Below are 12,304 nucleotides of genomic sequence, written 5' to 3'. Positions count from 1 at the left end.
ATGTCCGACTGCCGATTTAGGCCTGATCTGGCGGTGAGACATCCCCCAAGGGGTCCCAGATTGGAGAGGGTGCAGGCTGGGCTGAGGGACACCCCCCTCCAGTGCATGAATTTTGTGCACCGGGCCTCTAGTCCTATATAATAAAAGCCTAATATGCTAAGTGTCCAGTTGTCTGGTCGGCCGTTCAACCAATCGAAGTGTAATATGCTAATGATATGCTAAGGCCGCTCAACTGCTAGCTATGACATGCACTGACCACCAGGAGGCAGATGCTCGACCAGTAGGTTAGCTTGCTGCTGGGGTCCGGCTGATCGGGACTGAGTGAGATGGGCCAGACATGCCCTGGAGCCCTCCTGTGGTCCCTCCCAGGCCGGCCAACTTTCTGTGTCTCTCCCTGGTCCTGATCATGCACCAGTGGGGTCCCTTGGCTTGGCCTGCGCCCTTTTGCAATCCAGGACCCCTTGGGGGATGACAGGGAGCTGGTTTCAGCCCGACAGCAGAACAACCAGTCGCTATGATGCACACTCTGTGTGACATTACAATGATGCATCGCTATGATGACTACCAGGGGGCAGATGATCAATGAAGGAACTACTCCCTGGTGGTCAGTGTGCTCCCACAGTGGGAGCGCCTCTCAGCTAGAAGCTGGGCTCATGACTGGCAAGTGCAGTCACCAGTGGCAAGAGCCTCTTCTGCCTCCGTGGCAGTCGGACATCCCCCGAGGGCTCCCAGACTGTGAGAGGGCGCAGGCCAGGCTGAGGGAACCCCCAGATTGCATGAATTTTGTGCAGCAGGCCTCTAGTATTTTAATGTGTTGGTAAGGGAAGAAAAAGACAGACTAAAATAAATATATAGAGAATATATACCATTTAAGTAAAAATAAAATGAATGTATCTCCTGGACTGGGGGAACTTGATAAGATGCAAACCACAATAGGAAAAAAAATTAATTTTGAAAATGACTGAGATTACCTTTACCTGTGATATGTCAACTCCTTGCTAGAGGTGGGAGCTATGCTGGAGCAGCAGAACCTTCTGAGATGCCTTAAAGATATGAACACATCTGTGTGGTTATTAGCTGTAGTTTCATATCTGCAGTGGCCTAGACCTAGATAATGTTTGAGAAATACGTTTTGTATCAAATCATGAATTAATTTAGAACACTTATACATCTGAAAATTCTCAAATGATTAGTTAATCACCAGAGACATTAAGACCAAGGTTGCTGTTTTTTGTTTGTTTTCTTAGATTGTGGGATTTTGCATTCTATAAATAATGTCACTAGTGCTGTCCCTTACATACCTCCTTAGGCTGTGTATTTACTGCTGCTGGCCATTAACCTGGAAGCCACTGTAATGACACCTTCTTATAACCACACATGTCACAAGCTGTCTGTCTGGTACTGAAATAGACCCAGGGAATGCCAATTTTGGTTTTAAAAAATTAACTTGAATATGAAATCATGATGGTAAGAAAGGTTTCCTATGCCAGTAGGGAAACAAAGACATGGACTGCCCTGATGGATCGTGGGATTCAAAGTTGTCATGCTCCACTTGGAAAGCATTGGTGGCGGCAACCAGACAACCAGAATGAAATGGCCATGCTACAAACAATAAAAGCCTATTTTATTCTACAAACCTTTACATAAAACTTGCCAGGTAACTTGCAGCAACTACTGACTTGTTGCAAGAGTTGTGTTTCTATCTTTTCCTGATATACTAAAAGTTCTTGTACTTCAGTGAATTTATATCAGTGTGTTTATTTATCAAAAGGTTTTTTACATGGAAGCAAACTCAAATTGACAAAAATATTGAGAGTACAAAATCCCCCCCCCCCCACCTCCAAATATTTGGGAGAAGTTGCCATCACCCTTGGGTACTTTAGTGCATTTTCTACTACTGCCAACAGTTTGCCTATTAAATGAACCACAATAAAGCCACACAGTTAGAAAATTAACACTGATACTTTATTGCCATCTGTTCCTGAAACACCATGCCGGTTTCATGAATTATTTTGGAAATGCCCTTTGTAGCAAAGGATCCAAGTCAAAATCTCACATTACTGTCAGTCGTCATGTGTGCGTCTTTAGTCTACTTCAACATTCCCTCACTATTTTTTTTTACTTTCATGACCTTGAAGATCATAGAGCAGTTATTTTCTGATGTCTTCTCAATATATACTTTCCTTGTTCTCTATTGATTAGATTCAGTTATGTGTCTTTGGCAGGAATATCATGAAAGTGGTTCAGGGTTTTTCTCATTGTATTCCATCATAATTTCTATTTGTCCCATTATTGATATACTAGAGGCCCGATGCACAAAATTTGTGCAAGGGCCTCAGCCCCCACCGCCATGGCTTCATCCAGAAGGTCGTCCGGTCTAATTAGCATATTATGGTTTTATTATTATAGATTCACTTTGATCATTTCATTAAGATGGTTTCTGTGAACTTATCTTTTTAATTAGTTACTCTTTGTAATTAATAAATGTTCTGTAAAGACATATTTTGAGACTAGTAAAATATTCCATTCCTTATCAAATTTACTATCAATCAGTTTCTCTCTATCTCAGCATGGACTCATAAATTTTATGTTTAGAGCCATTAATCAATCAATCTGTATGTGGAGAATTTTCATGTCCAACATGAAATCTGTAGAAAGAAAGACCTAATAAATATATTTGTATTATTGCCTTGTTTTGATTCCAAAGGTCCTTCCTCCATTTTAACTTCTTTTGAGCAGGAGCCAAGTGAGATCATGACAATTTCAACAAATATTTATGTCTTAAGTTAGGTGACGGCTCTAGTGGCATTGAGAATCTCTCTTTTTGTCAGTGTTCTTTCTATATCTGCATTGAACCAGAGTAGTATAAAATTATGCTAGTGCCCGGCCAGTGTAACTTAGTGGTTAAGCATTGACCTATGAACCAGGAAGTCACAGCTTGACTCCTGGTCAGGGCATATGCCCGGGTTGTGGGCTCAATCCCCAGTGGAGGGCCTGCGGGAGTCAGCAGATCACTGATTCTCATCATTGATGTTTCTGTCTCTCTCTCCCTTCTTCTCTGAAATCAATAAAAATATTTTTTTATATTGCATAAGATCACAGACTCCCTGCCAGTTGTTTAGACACCAGAATCACAATGGGAAAACATACTTCAATTTCCAGGATCTTTCTTTAGTCTGGTGTTGGCACCTGTTGTAAATATTCAAGTGGTATGTTTTAATCCTTCTATAGTAAATAGAATATAGTTTTATAGTTTCCTTCTGATGAACAAAAGTAAAAAAAAAAGATGATATATGCAAAAAAGAAGTTTATAGCTCTCTTCCCTCCAATAATTAAAATGAAGACTTTATAGCCCTAGCAGGTTGGGCTCAGTGGGTAGAGCATCAGCCTGTAGACTGCAGGGTCCTGGATTCAATTCCATTGCAGGCTCGATCCCTGGCCCTGGTCAGGGCTAGTGTGGGAGGCAACCAATCAATGTGTCTCTCTCACATTGGTGTTTCTCTCTCTCTCAGATTCTCCCCCTCCTTTCCACTCTCTCTAAAAAACAACAACAAAAAGCAATTCAATGGAAAATATCTTCGGGTGAGGATTAACAAAAAAATGAAGACTTTGTAAACAAAAAGATGGGCCTGACCCAAAGTTACAAAATGAATTCCACCAGACAGCCTAACCCATAAAATTATGAAGCTTTGTAGGGTCTTACAAAATGCTTGGATCAAGAAGCATGGTAGGGGAGGGCCAGCATGAATTTGGCTCAAGGGGGAGGGAGCAAAACCTACTGGCAGGCTCTCAAGGTCTCTTTTCATTTGTTGTGTCCACTCAAGCAACCATTATTCTGATGATATAATGTTAGTTGGTGTTTACATTTTCTTTCTATAGGAGTCACTTATTGCTTTTAACACCAGCTTATAAATTTTCACTCTATGCTTGGGTACGTGAGTAGCAAATAGCACTGCACATATTGTCCAGATGGAGAATTGGTCCTTGTCTCTATGAAATGATGTGGAAAATTGAACAATTAAATGGCCTTTCAAGTTAGAAAGTTAAAATACTCATCTCATAAAACAAGCTAGGGCTATGTATTTGGAGAACTATTTTAAGTTTTCTGTAAATCATAAAGTTTTAATACGGTTATTGCTTTTGCCAGAGAGCTGGACCCTGCTATGAAGATAATTTAAATTTTATGATTAAACTTCATATTGGTAATAAACTGTTAGACCATTTAATGTTAAACATAAAAACAAGTTACTTAGCTGCTTGAAGAAAATAGGATGACTGCATGTTGAAAGCAGATACTTATTAGGTAATTACAATATATTCTACAGAAGGGCCACAACTTTAAAAGAAATAAGGTTATATTCACATTTTTCTGTTTAGTTTAGCAAATTAATTTGTATCCTAGATACAGGGATAGAATATTAAATAGTTAAACTAAAATATTGCAGGAATTACAGAGGATTTTAGAATATTAAGGTTTTTAAAAGTATTAATGTAAGAGAGAAATAATCATTACATTATAGGCAATTATATTATTAAGTGATCATAGAGAGCCTATCTTTGATGCTGTTTATAATACATGGTCATTACTGCAGTTACTTTGGTTTAAATCTCAGACATGTTATTATATTTTAGAACCTAACATAGTGCTGTGTACAGATAGAAGTTTAATGTTTCTTGTTTTAATAAATATATATCAGCAATCAGCAACTCTTTGGACAATAAAGCTAAAATTTGAAAATATATGCCAAAAGCTTGCTCACTGTCAGTCAGTTCACTTTTAAATTGTTATTAACAAGTTTGAAATCTCAAGTATGAAGTAAGCATAAAGGTAGAGGACCCACCTTATGTTAATGAATTAGAAGTTCATATGGGTCTTAAAGAAATAAAAATATTTATAAATATGAAGACACCTCTTTACAGAAAAGGAGAGTTTTCCAGACAAATAAGTTGCCAAACAAAGAGTTTGAACTTAGCATATAAGTATGATAGTATAACCAGTGAAACCATCTAACCTAACATAGGAGTACTGTAATTATGGCAGGAAAAACCTGTAGAAAAGGGAAACCATTAGGTAGTCCTCAAGCATCAGGAAGCTCAGAGTGAAAACAGTCCCTGAGACTTAACCTTCTGAGCACCAATGAGCTAGGTGCAGAGAGTTGCCTGGCTGTTTGTCTTAACATTCCGATTCTTCAGGGATGCTCAGTGGGCACATCGGTTTATGTTGTGAGTCAGTGACTAAGAATTCAGTGTTGTATGGAGATGAAAACAATAAGAAGAGCAACAATTAAATAACACGGACATTTTCATTAGTGTCCTCCCAGGTCCTTTCAGGAAAGCTCTAGTCCAGTGATGGCGAACCTATGATACGCATGTCAGAGATGACACGAGAACTCATTTTTTTGGTTGATTTTTCTTTGTTAAATGGCATTATATATATAAAATAAATATCACAAATATAAATCTTTGTTTTACTATGGTTGCAAATATCAAAAAATTTCTATATGTGACACGGCACCAGAGTTAAGTTAGGGTTTTTCAAAATGCTGACACGCTGAGCTCAAAAGGTTCGCCATCACTGCTCTAGTCTGTTGGCCAGGGGAGGATTCTTTTGTTTCCTCTCTGGGTATTTTTCTTCCATCCTAACCAACTAACAACTATTGTGTGCATTTAAAAGTAGAGACTCACCGAAACCGGTTTGGCTCAGTGGATAGAGTGTTGGCCTGCTGACTGAAAGGTCCCAGGTTCGGTTCCGGTCAGGGGCATGTACCTGGGTTGCGGGCACGTCCCCAGTGGGAGATGTGCAGGAGGCAGCTGATCGATGTTTCTCTCTCATCGATGTTTCTGGCTCTCTATCTCTCTTCCTTCCTCTCTGTAAAAAATCAATAAAATATATTTAAAAAAAAAAAAAAGTAGAGACTCACTCATCCTCTTTAAAGCTTTTACCACAATGAACAATAAAAATTACTGAAAGGGGAGAAGGAAAGGGGAATGTGGGGGAAAACAAGCTCATCCACCTTTCTTTATGAAAGATGGTCCTTCCCCTCCGCCCCTCCCTGAGATAGTAAAATGAATCTACTGGAATGAGAGATGACTAAGCTGATGAGTCTTTAGTCTTTACAATAAGCCTGGTTGTTTTTGACTTGTGAAAGGATAGAAGAAGCTACTTTGAAGTAGGAGAAGGTTAGAGACTTCACAACCATCTTTTTGTGATGAAAACTGATTGAAAAAGGATAAACAGTGTTTATGAAGCCCATGATAGGTATTAAATAACTGAACAGCTGCATATGCATTTACTCTCCTTATGCATACAAGGCACTCGCACACTCAAATAACTTATGAATGTGTATTATGTGCCAGGTAGTACTATGGTGGACAGTTTATTTAAATCATTTCTTCAACTCTAAAATACTTACTACATTATTGCAGGCTGTTACTCATTGAATTATTACAGGATTGTTATGAGGATTAAATGAGATGAAGTAGGTAGCATCTGGTACACTAAATTCTCACAACAACCCTATAAATCTTAATAAGGTTAAGGTGACCCAGCCAAAAATCACACAGCTAGAAAGTGGTCAAAATGGTGTTCTAATCTGGACTGACCCCACAGCCCTCACTCCTGCTGCTGCACTGAATGACTACAAAATAGATAATTGCCTACAACATATGTGATAAGAGGGATCTCAGGCCAGAAATTCCAAGCAAAAAACATACTATTGTTCAATTCTACTTTGAGTAATAATTTGTAGTTACTGGGTGGAGTGTACTTTTATGCCTCTTCTTCTTTTGAAGTATAATGTTCTGCAAATTTCTCAATTTCCTTCTTCTAAATGGCAAAATGTTTCTAAATCCATATATGAAGAATAAATTTGAGGAAATTTGATATCCCAAACTTTGTATAATGAAATAAATATAATACTTACTTGAGAATTTTGTGTGCTTGTGATGATAATTTATTTTCTCTAAGTCTTCATAGGTGGCATCCTTTAAATAGTTTCTTGATCTGATATAATATTATGAGATACAGGCATATATTTAATATTCATAGAGATGTCAGGACTATGGTTTTTGTCCTAATAATTACTCATGATATTTTTTGGATGCAAACATTAGGAAGGGGCACAAATATCATGTGAAATTATAAAGAGCTAAAGAATGACATACTTTTGAGTACAAAAGTGATAGTTAGCTAATCCACTTAAGTATATCTTTAAGTATGACATTTAATTTTAAGTGGTTTACTATTACTTATCTTTTCTGTCTAGTTAGTATTATAATAACATTTTGGAACATAAGCTCCAAAAAGACAGAAAAAAGATTTTGGGCCAATTTTGGTTACATCTGTATCCCTAGAACCACTAAATTTATTTTAAAAAAAAGAATGAATGACTTAAGCAAAGGAATAGAAGGTTAAGGAATTAAACTCTAGTAATGTAGGAATAGAAAGAATTCTCATCTGAGGAATAGAATATTAAAGGATAAATTAATGTAGAAATATAAATAGTTGTACAGAATTAAATTTTCAAACAAATTATAAACTTTTTATTATTGTTGATATTTTTATTACAGAGAGACAAAGAACCTATTGAAGAGAGTTTGTATAATTCTTCCAGGTTTTCCAGAAGAGAAGATTAAAAGGATCATACTATGATGTCAAATGTTAAATTCTGAGGTCTCACATGGACAACAGTGAGGTGATTATGGGGGTGGAGGGAGTGGGTAAAAGTGGAAGAAGGCATGGAGTAGATAAACAGCGAAGGAAAAAAAATAAAAGAAAATAAACTTTAAAACAAATTGAGATCTCATTTTTAAAGTGTGTGTGTGTGTGTGTGTGTGAGAGAGAGAGAGAGAGAGAGAGAGAGAGAGAGAGAGAGAGATATGAAAGAGAAAATGAAGTGGTAAAGTTTGCATAAAAATATTTTAATTAAGTCTCTTGATTACATCTTATTTTAGAGAACCAGCAAAAAACAATTGCTTTTTATCAATTTTTCCTATTGTCTTTTTGGTTTTAGCATTAGCAGTGATAATATGGTGTTGTAGTGTTACTTCTTTATGTAATTACTAGAGGCGTGGTGCACAGATTTGTGCACCAGTGGGGTCCCTTGGCCTGGCCTTCACCCTCTTGCAATCTGGGACCCCTTGGGGGATGTCAGATAGCTGGTTTTGGCCTGATCCCCACAGGCCCGATCCAGACAGGAGGGAGCCCAATCCTGTGGGTTGAGCGTCTGTCCCCTGGTGGTCACTGTGCATCATAGTGACCTGTTGACCAGTTGTTTGTTGGTTTGGTTGTTCAGTTGCTTAGTCATATATATATATATATTACTTATCTTTGCTTTTGCTACACAGACTTTACCAAAGTTGTCATTTTTCTAGGAGATTAAATCCTTTGCATTAAAATTTTCTATTAAACACACATAATATTTTTTTCACTAATGATATGTAGAAAAAAGGAAATGAAAAGATAGCAAAAAAAGGTAAGAAAAGCTCAGTTTTCTTTATTCATATTACTAGAAAAACCCCAGAATGTTTTTCATTTGTAATTTAAAAAATGCTAGCTTTTATATTATAGTTACTTTGGGGGTCTAAATTAGGAGGGAAAGGAAAAGCTTAACTAAATTAAAGATAAAAACCTGCCTATTTCTGGGAAAAACAGCTTTAAAAGATTATTAATGTTCTTTTCACAGTATATGATATGTGTCTGTGGACATCAAATAGTTCTTATAAAACAGTTTCGATTATTTGTGTATAAGTAAATCAGAAGCATATGAATTAAATTTCACATAAAATACACATGAATTAAAAAAGTTAAATGTATAAAAGTACTTGGCAAAACCTTATTTGAGATTTAGTAAAGCACAAAACGTGTTTTGCGTTTGGAAAAGCCGCAGACATTTGAAAAATATCTTGAAATAATCACCAAACCCAAAATGTTCCGAAGTTAGCCCATTCCTTAGAAACTTTTTATTGTGATGATGTCTGATGATTAATCATTTATTTCTTTTACTAAAGAAAAAAATCCAATAATGGAAAATTCAAGGGAGAGAACATTTCTTTTTTCATTGAATTGTTAAAGTTGGAAAACCCAATAATTTAAAGGCATGTTGTTTTTAAAAATCTGCAGTAACACTCTTTTTTTTCTCTCTTTACAGTTGAGTTATCATATTCAGGAACTGGCCTCTCTTCACTCACAGCTCATGTTTCCTCTTGCAGTTTGAAGAGAACTTGGGAGTTTATCTCATTTATCTCTTGATCATTCTCCTCTTCCTCTTCCTCCTCCTCCTCCTCCTCCTCCTCCTCCTCCTCCTCCTCCTCCTCATTTTCTTCCTCCTTTTCTTGCTCCTCCTTTTTTGTTTCATTTTCTTGAGTATATCTCAATAATAGTATCCTTGGTTTGATGTTGGTAAGACAAATATCAACCTTAGTCCCCATCTATTCCAGCAAACTGTTCCTCCATTATGATTCTTAGCACCTCAAGGTGCCTGGTGTCCCTACTCTTTTTAGTCTCAGCCACACACAGACTATTTACACCCAACACTATGGAATCCCCAAAGTATCTTCTCATCAAAGTTAATCTTGTGGCTAGCCAGCACTACAATGGGGAGAAAAGTGTTGGAAATGGCTTGTATTATTTAATTACTAGAGGCCTGGTGCACAAATTCGTGCACTGGTGGGGTCCGGCCAGTCCACCCTGATGGGGGCCCATCGGGACAGGCCAGTGTGGGGCCGGCCATGGGGGTAGGCCAATTGGGGCCTGGATCAGGCCAGTTTGCTGCTGCAGTGTGCGTCATAGCCACTGGTCATTCCGGTCATTCTGGTTGTTCTGCCATTCTGGTTGCTGGGCTTTTATGTATGTAGATAGTTGCTCACATTACTTTGTTGAAGAATGGCATTAAGATTTAGTTGGAGAGTTTCAAACAAAATTCTCTTGTGACATTTTTGGTACAAGCAACATAATTTCATTTGAGCTAGATTAAAGCATACAGAGGATGTATGAATATCTCATGGCACTCAAGGATTGAGCAGTAGTTATATCTAGAACCGGGTGCTGCCATATTATCAGACTCTTTCTGGTTCTCTTATTAACTACTCTGGATGAGTTTGTATCATTTTTCTCTCCTGTAGATTTCTTCTACTTCTTTGGTTTACATGGAAGAATATTGTTCATCTAGTTTCTAATTTACTTAGAACAAACTCAACCACCAGAAGAATGACTAAATTTTGCTTTTGCTCCAAATTCTAATTTTTAGAGGCAAACTTGATTAAGGTACTCACTTTCACACTAGTCAGTTGTGGACAAAAAATAGGGATCATATGTACAACCATAAATCCTGGGAGCCATTCTTTTCACCTTGTGAATGGGACTCGGTGGATGTGAGGAACGATGTTGCTCAGAAAGATGAGCTGGAGGACAACCCAATGGATAATGTTAGAACAGTTGCTTGCATTTAAGTGTTATTTTTTTTCTTAAAGAAAAGTAGGATATTCCTTATTTATATTTTATGTACTTGAAAGAATGGATTTCTAATGTAGATGTTATTAGGCATTGCAACAGGCTGAGAGAGATGAATTAAAGGAAAGGAAATATACAATGCTGCTTTTCATATCATGCTTATAGATAATTACACAATTCATGTAAAAATATTGTTAAAATTTTGTGCAAAATATTAAAATTTTCCAATAAGGTTTTAATTTTCCTTATTAGAAAAAATATTCAAAAATGTGTTGATACTCTTATTAAATGTAGGAAATTTTCCATTCAGTTCCCTGTATAAACAGTTATTGACTACCTAGACAGAATATAAAAATGCTTAAGCTAGTCTTTGGCCTGAAGGAATACATAGCTTATTAGAAAGACTAACGTAAAAAAATATCACATGGTGTTAAATACAGAAATAGAAGTATATACTAAGGATAATGGTGTCACAAAAGATGGAAAAATGCAATGATTTTCTGTGGATCAGAGGAAGACACAGAGAATGAAAAAGAATTTTGACTCCAAAAAGAGAGAAGAAAATATACTTTAGGCAAAAGAAATATGATCATAGGTATGTATTTATGAGACAACAAAGTCTGTGAAGAGACCTCGGACAAGATCCTGAGTCTAAAGAGATGGAAGTAGTTTGTAGTTTATAAATAGTAATTCTTCTCTCCCTCCGTCCCTCCCTTCCTTTCTCCCTCTCTCGCTCCCTCCTTTCCTTCCCCTTACCTTAGCTAGATTAGTATTATTTCCTCTATATCTTGCAGGCTGACATTATTTGGGACCTTCAATGCTGCTCAGCAGTAACACCATATTTCTCTAGTCTACTCTCCTCTACTCTCTTAGACAATTATTTAATTACTTTCCCTTTTTCTTTAAACTTTATACATTTTCTCCTTCACCATGACCCTTAGGTAATGACCTTACTTTGTCTGTTACTAAGAAAATCATAGCATTCTGCAGAGAACATCTTGAGTTTCTATTTTATCCACCTCCCTATGCACATCTGTCCACATGGGCTCTGTGTCCTCTGTTACTCTGGGTAAACTGTCCATGCTCCTATTTAAGGCTAATTTCTTCTCTTGCCCTTCAGTTTGTATCTCTTTCCATTTACTTACTACATCACTTGAGAATTTTTTTCTTCTCTCTTTACCAGATGAATCTAGGTAGCACAGAGATGGGATTTATTTTTTTCTTTCTTTCTTACCTTAAAAAACAAACAGAAAGACCTCTCTTTATCCCACTTCTTTTTTGGCCATTGTCTTATTTTCCCATTTCCCTTAGAATAACACTGCTCGAGATAGTTGTCTATAATTGTAGTCTCTGATGCCTGTCGTCCTTTTCTTTCTTGAACCCACTCCAATTTTGCTTTTACTCTCATCAGTTCACCCAAACTGCTCCAGTCAAGGTTACCGGTGACCACTGGGTTGCTGAATCCAATAGGAATTTCTTAATGCCTATTTTTCTTGACTTATTAAGACCGTTGACATAGTTGATCACTTTCTTGTCCTTGAGACCACTTTTGTCTCATGTGTTTCAGACTTTTCTTTTCAGCGGTGTCTCATGTGCTGTTAAACTCATCTTAATTGCAACTGCTGTCTTTTAAAATTTTTCTAGAATGTCTCTACTTTCTTTTTTATTCTTTTCACTTTCTGACCATACTAATAATAACTATTTCAAAATATGTTTTCTAATTTCAATATTTGCATTTCCATGGGCCTTTTCTGTGTTGGGCTCCCCCCCCCGCCCCCCTTAGTTTGTGGTTAGTGTCTGTCTTTTTTTCTTCCTTATTAAAAATTAACTGCTGGTACTTGTACTAGATTGTTA

The sequence above is a fragment of the Myotis daubentonii genome, chromosome 3, assembly GCF_963259705.1.
Source record: "Myotis daubentonii chromosome 3, mMyoDau2.1, whole genome shotgun sequence".
NCBI lineage: Eukaryota > Metazoa > Chordata > Mammalia > Chiroptera > Vespertilionidae > Myotis > Myotis daubentonii.
This window is presented reverse-complemented; position numbering follows the sequence as displayed.